Source organism: Cervus elaphus, chromosome 15, assembly GCF_910594005.1.
Source record: "Cervus elaphus chromosome 15, mCerEla1.1, whole genome shotgun sequence".
Classification (NCBI taxonomy): Eukaryota; Metazoa; Chordata; class Mammalia; order Artiodactyla; family Cervidae; genus Cervus; species Cervus elaphus.
Genome location: NC_057829.1, coordinates 6,165,835 through 6,174,691, shown reverse-complemented (window position 1 = coordinate 6,174,691; position 8,857 = coordinate 6,165,835).

Genomic DNA, 8,857 nt, shown 5'->3' with positions numbered 1-8,857 from the left:
GCGACTTCACTTTCACTTTTCACTTTCATGCATTGGAGAAGGAAATGGCAACCCACTCCAGTGTTCTTGCCTGGAGAATCCCAGGGATGGGGGAGCCTGGTGGGCTGCTGTCTATGGGGTCGCACAGAGTTGGACATGACTGAAGTGACTTAGCAGCAGCAGCAGCCCGTAAAACACTGGTAATTAAATTTAAAAAAATCACTTAGATTAACTAATGCCTTAAAACAACTAGCTCATAATTGATAGGAAATGTGTGGTCTAATGTTTATGAGGCAGACACTGATGTTTATAAAATCAGAATTTTTCTCAGTCTAGCATTGATTACTTTTTTTAAAATTTACTTTTAATTGGAGGGCAGTTGCTTTACAATGTTGTGTTGGTTTCTGCCATACATCAATAAGAATTAGCCACAGGTATTCACACGTCCCCTCCCTCTTGAAACTCTCTCCTACCCTCCCACCCCTCCCCACCCGACCCCACCCCACCCCCTAAGTTGTCACAGAGCAGCAGGCTGAGCTCCCAGTGATATAACAACAACTTCCCACTAGCTGTCTTTTTTACATATGGTTGATTACTTTTGTTATATATATTTCCTTTGGCTAGCTGTTAGAATTTCTTTATGGAATTTCTATTTTTTTCTGCTCCCAAGTAAAGCAAAAGCTACAGAGATAGTTTATACATCTTTTCGTAGTTCAGTAAACAAACATGTTCTAAAAAATTGAAATATCTGTGCTAAAGTAAAAGATATACTGATAATTCATGTTAATTATATATAAGTTAGTCAAGATTTTGGTGGGCAAATAAACTCTTGGTAATGTGTTGTTATCTGAGTGCTATAAAAATGTAATCTACATTATAAATATCTGACTCACTCTGACCACTAAAGAATTAATCACATATCTGTATTTAAATATAAATATTCTACTGGCAAAGCTTAAGTTTAGTGTTTTGTTAAATGAGTCTCTCTTTATCCTCAATAGATTTGGCGGAGCTTATTTTCTCTTAGTCTTCATGATTCGTGGAATATTTAGATCTTAAGTTCACTTTCACAGCATTTACATTATAGGAGTGCGCTAGTTGCTTAGTTGTGGCCGACTTTGTGGTCCCATGGACTGTAGCCCTCCAGGCTCCTCTGTCCATGGGATTTCCCAGGCAAGAATACTGGAGTGGGTTGGCATTTCCTTCTCCAGGGGATCTTCCTGACCCAGGGATCAAACCCAAATCTCCCACACTGCAGGCAGATTCTTTACCATCTGAGCCACCAGGGACGCCCCAAGGAAAGTGTTATTAATGCATAATTGATCATCACAGAATCATTATAGATTCTGCATCCAGGATACTCTGTATTAGAGACTTCTTCAACCAAGATGTTTAGAAGTTCATCTCTTCAAACAATTCCCCTCTTCACAAAAAAAATGTAGTCTGCTTTTAGGATGTTTATAAAATGCCAGAGGTCAGCATGGAAAAAGATAACAGCTTTTGGAGGACATGGAATCCTGTTTCCTTCTCTTTCAAGATGCTCTGATGTCAAATGTGTTTGCTTCTGGGAATCCTCTCTCTCTCAGCAGCCAGTTTTTCCAAGCCTTTCTCTGTTAGTGGAACTGAGTGTGGCCTCAGTGGTAGGTTTCAGGGTAATTACTATAATAGATGTCCTTCTCTATACGCAGGCAAGGACATTCCCAGAGGTTGTCACCCCCTGGAAAAGTTTTTCTCCCACTTTCCCCTCCTCCTGCTTTTTCTGGTCTTGAGTTGGGCTTCCTGAGTCCCACACAGTTAGTTCCAATCTGTGTTCAAGTATCCTTGCCCACATCTGTAGAGTTTTGTCCCCAACCCTTCCTAATGAGGCTGACTTGGAAAACAGTACCTGTCACCTGGCTGAAATCTGTGATGTTCTTCTGATCACGTCCACCATCTCTTCTGCTCATGAGGCCTCTGCCCTGAATCCTTAGGCATGACTTCTGCCTATGGTGTGTCCCAGTCTGCAAGATTAGACTTCTACTGTCGTCTCTACCCCCCATTCCTTTCTGACAAATTCTAGTTCTCCAGACATTTGTGAATCCAGATCTTACTCTAGCCAGGCCCATCACAACTCAGGCTTGGCCCCGTGACCTGCCCTGTGGCTGTGTGCCAGCTACACGAAGTTTATGTGCTCCCTGTCCCTGTGATGACTGACCGCCTGCTGGGATCCTTTGCGTCACTTGTGTCCTCAATCCCTTGTTTGGCTGCTTGCTAATTTCACTTGAACTCTGGGTATCAAATATTTTATGTTTTAATTTTTAGGCTGTACCCCACAACATGTGGGACCTTAGTTCTCCAACCTGGGTTCGAACCCATGCTCCCTTCATTGGAAGGTGAGGTCTTAACTACACGACCACTGGTGAAATCCCTGGGTATCAACTGTTACCCATTTACTCCAAGAGGTAGTCTGGCAAAGTGGTTAAGAGCATGCATTCTGGCACTAAACTATCTGGTTTCTAGCTTTGCCTGTTCCTACTTGGGTGACAAGACAGTCACTCCACTTCCTGTACCTCATTTTGCCATCTTTAAAATGGGCATAATCATTTACTCTAAGTAGTGTTCAGAGGAGCTATAAAGTGATATTTGCAAAGGGCCTAAGAGTTGTATTGGCACCTGGTAAATTCTATATGAAAATTAGAAAATGGTATTAGTTTGCTAGGGCTGCCATAACAAAGTACCACAGACTGGGTGGCTTAAACAAGGGACATTTATCTTCTCACTGCTCTGCAGCCCAAGACCAAAGTGTGGGCAGGGATGGTTCCTTCTATGGTGTCTCTGCTTGGCTTGCACTGTCTCCTTGTATTCTCACGCAGTCTTCCCTCCGTGTGTGTCTGTGTCCTAACCTCCTCTTCACCACACTCATGTTGCATTAGGTCCCACTCTAACAACCTCATTTTGGTTTGATTACCTCTGTCAAGACCCTGTCTCAGGCTTCCCTGGTGGCTCAGTGGTGAGGAATCCACCTGCCAATGCAGGAGACTTGGTCTTGATCCTGATCCGGGAAGATCCCACATGCTGCAGAGCGACCAAGGCCACGGGCTGCAACTGTTGAGCCTCTGCTCCAGAGTCTGGGAAGCCCAACTACTGAACCCACGCACAGCAGCTACTGAAGCCCGGGCCCTCCAGAGCCCGTGATCGGCAACAAAAGCCTCCGCAACGAGAAGCCCATGCACCACAGCTAGAGAAAAGCCAGAGCAGCAATGAAGACCCAGTATAAAATAAATAAATAAAATTAAAAAAATTTTAAGAAGACCCTGTCTTCAAATGTAGTCACATTCTGAGTTACTAGGGGTTAAGACACCACCACATGAATTCTAGGGAGTCATAATAATTTAGCCTGTAACAATAATTAAATAACTGGCCTCAGACCCTGACAAGCCCCTGCTTCTCCCTAGCAGAACCCCTGGGGACCCCCTCCTCCATCTCTCCTCCAGCATCCGGCTGGGACAACAGGGCAACCTCCCTCACCAGTCCAGCCTGACCTCCCGAGCCCTTCCTCCGTGTCCTGCAGGACCTGGTATCTGGAGGAGGGGTCCGCCTCAGCCGTTTTGGTCCAGTGTGCGTTCATTCAAGATTGCCCGAGGGGGACTTCCCTCGTGGTCCAGAGGTTGAGAGCCCACCCTCCGCTGTGGGGGATGGGGCCTCCATCCCTGGCCGAGGGGCTGGTGTCCCACATGCCACAGGGCTACTAAGCCCACAGGCCACAGCTCAGAAGCCCAAGTGCTGCACCTGAGACCCAACACGGCCAAATAAATAAATACTAAAAACCGTCAAAGGTAAAAACCAGGGGAAGATAACAGAGAAAAATCAGCTCAGCCACACAAAGCCAGCACCGCCTGGTCATAGTCAGAAAGTTCCAGCCATCAGAGAGACCCTTAGTGGTTTACTTCCTTGGGTGGATACCGTGGTCCCTTCAGAGATACTGAAGGTTTTACCAAACACTTTGTCCCCCTTCAGATAAGTAGTAGGATCACTTTTTAAAACAGCAATTCTGAAGTTTGCAGACTTACAATTTATAGGCCCGACCAGCGACTCAAACGGTCATGATTGCCAGGTCTTATTTCCCTGCCTAGCCTGAGGCCCCGTCTTCACAAGGCTGCTCTAGGCCTGGGGACCTCCTACACTGCCTTCATATATACAGAAGCCTATACTTCTATTGTGTCAAGGTGCTGGCCTATGAGGCTGCTCAGCTATTGGCTGTTCAGTCTGACCTTCTCTCCTCCCTGTTTGGTGCCTCTTTGGTAAATGATGTTTTTTGGTAAAAGTTTTTTTTCCCCCCCTATTTTTTGGCATGCAAGATCTTAGTTCCCCGACCAGGAAACAAATCTGTGCCCCCTGCGGTGGAAGTGTGGTGTCTTATCCACTAGACTGCCAGGGAAGTCCCAAGAAAGTCTTATTTTAAATGCTGAAACTGGTTTTGTTTCCACAGTAAACAAACAGAGTCTTAGTTTAAATTCTGAAGCTGGTTTGGTTTCCACTATAATAAAAGATATATATGGTGGTGGTTCAGTTACTAAGTCACATATGACTCTCTGCGACTTCATGGACTGTAGCCTGCCAGGCTTCTCTGCCCATGGGGTTTCCCAGGCAAGAATACTGGAGTGGGCTGCCATTTCCTTCTCCAGGGGATCTTCCCAACCCAGGGATTGAAGGCAGATTCTTATACCGACTGAGCCACCAGAGAAACCCTCAAAGATATATATATATATAGTCAGTCACTATTTATTGAGTATGTGTATGTCCCAGACAATGCTGAATACTTATGTTATTCCATTGAATTCTTCTAAAATAGGTGTTGCTATCCTCATTTTGCTAGATGAGGTCATGAAAGTTCAGAGCAGTGGTGGAGCTGGTAAATGGCAGAGCTGGGTTTTAATTTGAGTCCCTCTGACTCCAAGACCTGGCTCCTTAGCATTCTGTGTTTTTTTGGTCTCCCAAATACCTCCAGCCTCGATGATTATGTGTTGACCAAGTGGGGCCTCTCCTTTCCTCTTGCGTTTTCTTGTTGCCATGTAATTTTTTCTGCAGCAAGATGCGCTGATGGTGGTCTGTACTTCTAAGTATAAGAGACCAGGCAGAGCTAAGAGGAGACAATACATTATTTGATCAAAAAACAGGTGTTATACAAGGGGCATCAGCTACAGAGGGCTGTCTTCATCAGGGGCAATGATTTTCTTTATTCTGCCTGGGGATTGGCTTCTACTTAAAATTAAGTTAAATGAAGTTTAACTGAAAAATCAAAAAGAGAATTTAATAAAAAACGTAAAAGCCCCAAGTAAATGATAAGAATTTTCCAAATGCTTGGGAAGGACGAGTCAGAGAATTAGTACTTGAGCGAACATCTGAGCATGGTAGTAACAGGTCATTTTCGTCACAGAAACACTTCAGGATCCCTCCTCCAAACAACAGGCATTTAGGCCTGAGCTAAACTGGCTAATGCTCCTTCATGCTTCACGGGACGATGTGTCTTTCCTCTTCCAGCTGTTCTTTCATCACTTACCCAGGAACTGCCCTCCCCTGGCCTGAATTATTATAATTAAACCAGAGTTCAGCCGTACAGTGTGAAGATGGGTTTATAGCATGCAGGTGCTTTATGGTTTTTAAATGGCTTGAAAGCAGAATCATACAGTAAAGCAGTGGTCCCCGACCTTTTTGGTACCAGGGGCCAGTTTTGTGGAAGACAATTTTTCCACAGACCTGGTAGGGGGGATGATTTGAGGATGATTCAAGCATTACATTTACTGTGTACTTTATTTCTATTATTATGACATCAGCCCCACCTCAGACCATCATTCCAGAGGTTGGGGACCCCTGCTATAAAGTCAGGAGGGTTTGGGACTGCCCTGATGGTCCAGTTGTTAAGACTCCATGCTTCCACTGCACGGGGGCGTGGGCTCCATCCCTGGTTGGGGAACTAAGATCCCACATGCTGTGGGCACATAGCTTGGCCAAAAAAATAGGCAGACCCAAAATGGAAAAACATGGAAATATGAAGTTCAGTTAAAGTTGGAAAGACAAATAAAATTGCCATTAAAAATTTAAAAAGAGCATTCTACCAGGTTTCCTAGTAGCTTTTTAAAAAAACATGAAGTGAAGAATATGAAAACCTTTAAACTCTTATACTCCTTGATTTGACTACAGATGCTCTGGTGGTGGTAAGTTAGAAGGACTGATGGGAATTCCAATCCAGCCACTTAGTACTTGTTGAATATTGGGTGAGTTACTTAAATTGTACTTAGTTTCCTCACATACGTCTGAGGAATATACATCTACAGAATGAGGATAATTAACCTTACAACACAGTTGCTGTGAGGATTAAATGTGAACACCTTGGTTGAGCACATTTTTTTTTCCTTTGCAATAAATGATGCACTCAGCAAATAGTGGTTTCCTTCCTTCCTCCCCTTGGTTATTATTTCAGTGTCTTCCGAGGGTTCATTCACACTGGTTTGCAGCTTATGAGGACTTCTAAGTAGACACTCTCAGGGCCACAGAAGTACTGGTAGTGACTTCCACTCGTTCGTTGGGATCATACTTACCAGGTTTGCATCGTGTGCCAGGTGACATGTTGGGGGCCAGGGATAAAACCCTGCCCCCGTGGAGCTGATGGTGTAGTCAGGGAGGCAGATGGGCACTGAGCGACCACACGTACAAATGTAGAACCGCAGCAATGACAGACTGCTTCAGAACACAGGAAGACCCTAAACATAGATTTGACTTGGTCAGAGAGTTCAGGGAAGGCTGGCACCTTTGGACTTGAGATCTGAAGAATAAGACCAAGAGAGGAATGAAGAATGTCCTAGGCTGAGGAAGCAGCAGGTGCAAAAACCCTGTGGCAGCTGGGAACAGGGCTGGTGAAGTGGACTTGAATAACGTCCAGTGTAGATGGAGCACGGGGTTTTGTGGGCAGTGAGGTGTGAAAGTGACTTTGGAGAATAAGTAGGGCCTAAGAGGCCATTCTCGGAGAAGGCAATGGCACCCCACTCCAGTACTCTTGCCTGGAAAATCCCATGGATGGAGAAGCCTGGTAGGCTGTGGTCCATGGGGTTGCTAAGAGTTGGACACGACTGAGCGACTTCACTTTCACTTTCACACATTGGAGAAGGAAATGGCAACCCACTCCAGTGTTCTTGCCTGGAGAATCCCAGGGACAGGGAAGCCTGGTGGGCTGCCGTCTATGGGATCACACAGAGTCGGACATGACGGAAGTGACTTAGCAGCAGCAGCAGCACCAAGAGGCCATTCTGGCTTCCCAAGTGGCTCAGTGGTAAAGACTCCACCTGCCAATCAGGAGACTCAGGTTTGATCCCTGGGTTGAGAAGATCCCCTGGAGGAGGGCATGGCAATCTTTTCTTGTATTTTTGCCTGGGAAATCCCATGGACAGAGGAGCCTAGTGGGCTACAGTCCATGGGGTTGCAAAGAGTTGGACACGATTGAGTACACACACACACACACACACACACACACAAAGACCATTCTATGTCACTGGAGAATCTTTATTTTATTGAAGTACAATTGATTTACCCTGTTGTGTTAGTTTTTGCTGTATAGTAAAGTGACTCGGTTATACTCTACGACCCCATAGACTGTAGCCCACCATATACATATATATGAGCTTCCCAGGTGGTGCTAGTGGTAAAGAATCCACCTGCCAATGCAGGAGATGAAGGTTCGATCCCTGGGTTCAGAAGATCCCCTGGAGAAGGAAAGGAAATGGCAACCCACTCCAGTATTCTTGCTTGGAGAATCCCATGGGCAGAGGAGCCTGGCAGGCTATAGTCTATGGGGCCTAAAGAGTCAGACACGTGTGTGTGTGTGTGTGTGTGTGCTCAGTCACTTTTTTTCATATTCTTTTCCATTATAGTTTATCACAGGATATTGAATATAGTTCCCTGTGCTATACAGTAGGACCTTGTTGTTTATCCATTCTAAAGGTAAGTGATCACAATTACTTCAGCATTTGGTTAACTACCATGCATGGACCCGAACACCTTATAAATCAGTAACTTATTAACAGTTAACACAGAATCAAGTGTTAAGGGTTTTATTAGAAATTGGATGGGGTATCAGGTCCTGACCATCAGGAGGTGACATCAGCTCATCCACACGTATCTTCAGAGACATTGAAACTGGGCAGACCTCCAGCTTATTCGCCACCCTTCCTGCTCTGGCTGTGCATCCTGGGGAGGGTGGAGTGGAAGGCACCCTGGGAGAAGGAGCTGGGCCATGGGGCAGGGTGGGGAAACTGCCTATGCCCTGGCGTCTCCCCACCATGCTGAAGAGCTGAAGGAGATGAGGTACGGAGGTGAAGTCTGTCTAGTCTAGGATCTCAGCCCATCTTCTTCTCGGGTTTTGGATTTGTTTTTGGCCAATGACATAGCTTGTGGGATCTCTAGTTCCCCGATCAGGGATTGAACCCATGCCCCCTGCACTGGATGCATGGAGTCTAAACCACTGGACCATCAGGGGAGTCTCCAAACACACTAGTTGTCATTATTTCCATGTCAAATTGGAACAATCATCAGAACAAAATTCCCTCTGACCTTTGGTTTGTTCTCTTCCCATGCCTCCCTCGGAGGGAAGCTGCAGCTGACTTAGACTCACTGTTGAGTTCTGGTGGGCGCTGGTGCTCAGAATCAAAGGTAAGACTGTGGATTCATGTAGCAGGAGTCCCAGCACGAAGTGGCTCTGTGATCAGCCCGGGATTTGATGCATCAGAGCTGCACAAAGAGAATGACCAGGCCAGCTGGGAGCTGAGAGACAAGGGGCTCAGGATCAACCAGAGGTTTGGAAGGTGCCCAGCATTCCCATGGGCGGGGGCAGAGTCAAGGCAGCTGA